Consider the following 2,775-nt stretch of genomic DNA (forward strand, 5'->3'; position numbering starts at 1 on the left):
TATGCTTAAAACTGTCAACTTTCTGTCATTAATCGATTAACCCTCAGTATAATCGATTAAATGAGTTCTAGTAGCTAAAGCTTTTTGAAATAAATCATTTTAATCCATTAATTTTTTTGTTAATCGAGTACCTAGGCTCAATTGTTTTCAAAAATTCAATTGTTGTTCTTTTGTGGCTTACGTCTATATTTTTTCGTCAAGTATATTTCATGGTTATGGTTGTACATTCTTTTAGTATTTTGTAATTGTGTTGAACCTTGCTAATTATGTTAAATGAAATTTGTTTTTGCGTGAATCTTGAACATGTCTTAATTGTGTATCATAATTGAATGATTGAAATATGCTTTAAAATTAAAATACCCAACAAGTGCTAACAAGTGGTACTAAAAAATGGCATACATATATGTTTAATCATTCCATGCCTAATCTGTTTACATAATGGATATGTCATGCAAAATCTGTCTATATTCAGTTTTAGAGTCAGAAAAAGTGCATTTGTTTAAGCTTCTCAAAATGGTTATTGATTATGCTAATAATTAATCAATCAATTACAGTTTTTCAAAATAAATTGTTATATCTCTTCTTACTTTTGAATATGTTAATTAGTTGTTCTTTTTTATAATGTCAAAAGGGAGATAAAGGTTGTTTGTTTGTTGTTGATGTATACAAGTTATTAAGGAGAAAAGTTGTCAAATGAGCTTCTGTATTATGCTACCAAGAGTACTTCCCTAAGTAATAAAGGGGGAGAAGATAAAGGGGAGAACAATTAAAGGGGGAGCAGCGCACGTTGAAAGTCAAATACACAACCTGGACCTGATCTCTCAACATTGATCATTTCATCAAGCTTTTCATCAAACAAAGATTTGGTAGATTTGGTGTGGAGTTTGTCATGGAGTTTGTCATCATCAAAAAGGGGGATATTGAAAGTGAAGTGTACCATTGGAGATTGATCTATGTTTTGATGAAGCAAAACATGAAGAACAACATGAAGACAAGCTTGAAGATCATTCAACAAACAACATACCGATGACTCAAGTGGTAACTTATTAGACTTAGGTTATAATTCTTTATTATCTTTTTAGAAGTCTAAGATGCTTGCCATAGATATTGAGTGTAGGTTAGATAAACCTAGGTGTGAGTCTCATAAGACTTAATAATATAATTAATCAACTAAAATGAGACATCATCTAGAAATATATGATAATTAGGTTCATGCATTTGAATACATTGATTTTGTGCATTAAAGGTATTATATTTGGAAATCATGTATTGCATGAGCATATATCATATAGGTAGTTCGCCATGCATTAACAAGTTGATTTTACACTGTTTAATGGATTATGAATTCTGTTAATCCATTAACAGACATTGTTTAATGGATTATGAATTTTGTTAATCCATTAGCAGACATTGTTTAATCGATTGTGAATAGTATTAATCGATTAGCAGAATCACAATTTCAACATAAAACTGAAAAACTGAATGTCGTTATTTTCAACAACCCGTTAATCGATTAAATGGGTACTTAATCGATTAATTGAGACTTTAGACAGTTTTCTATTTAAACTGAAATCTCAGCATATGTGGCATAAGAATCCATACATTTTTACATCATTTTCTCTGCATATTTTTTAGTTACTCACTGTCATATCTAGGAGAAAATATTACATGTTGCATTAGGAGAAAAATTAGATCATGCTAAGGCTTTAAGTTTCATATTCATATTGCATGTTCTTTGAAAATATTTCTTGCATCATTCTTGTGTTTGTTGGAAAGAAAAGAGATAGTTTTTAATGATTGCATAATTTCAGAAACCTCATGCATGTACATTCATATTAGACTAGGAAGTCTTGTGAGTTCTTGCTTAGGTTTTAGTCTTTGATCTGTATTTTAAAATCCGAGTATTAAGTACTCATTCATAACTCAAAGCATTGTAATTCAAGGATTAGGAAAATCCTAGTTGTGGTTAGGTAAGGTGTTCTTCACAAAGATTTGGAGGTCTTGGGATAAAGAGTGATACCTTGGCTGGGACCGAATCGCGGTAAGAAATGTTTTCTTGGGAGGCGATTTTAGGAAAGGTCAAACCAAGGGTGACAAAGTTCTTTGGGTTCCAAGAAAGGAGCATTCAAGTCTTGTAATTTGAAGCGTGTATGTAACTATACATTGTGTTTTATAGTGAAGAAGAAAATCTCCCAAGATCAGAAGGGGGTGCCTGGATGTAGTTTTGCAGTGGACCGCAAAACGAACCAGGATAAAATCCTTGTGCAATATTTTCTATCCCTTTCTCTTTTACATTTCAAGTTGTAATATTGCATGATATAATATGATAATTTGTATACTGGTTGTGTGCTATAACTTGTTTAATTTTGTATAAAAATATATGTTATATCATTGTCTGATTTCTCGTAACATGTCGTGCAAAAGAGTTGTTAAACAAGATTTTCTATATTCTTTTTTTACTGGGTTTAATTGATTATGAACGGTGCTTAATCGATTAACTGAGCATTTTTCAGCAAGTGTGCGAAAACCCAAAAAGAGGAACTTGAGTTCCGCCACACCTATTCAACCTCCCCTTATTTTATGTGTATTCTGTCCACTGATACCTAACAAATTGAACCGAACTTGAACTAGAAATTGAGCTCGTTAAATAAATGAACTGAACTTGAGTTGGATACAGTTCGACTTATTAGGTTCATGAGTTGGCTCTATATATATATATGCATTATTTTTTATATTTATTGTTATTATATATATATATATATATATATATATATA

Source organism: Lupinus angustifolius, chromosome LG11, assembly GCF_001865875.1.
Source record: "Lupinus angustifolius cultivar Tanjil chromosome LG11, LupAngTanjil_v1.0, whole genome shotgun sequence".
In the NCBI taxonomy this organism is placed as follows: Eukaryota; Viridiplantae; Streptophyta; class Magnoliopsida; order Fabales; family Fabaceae; genus Lupinus; species Lupinus angustifolius.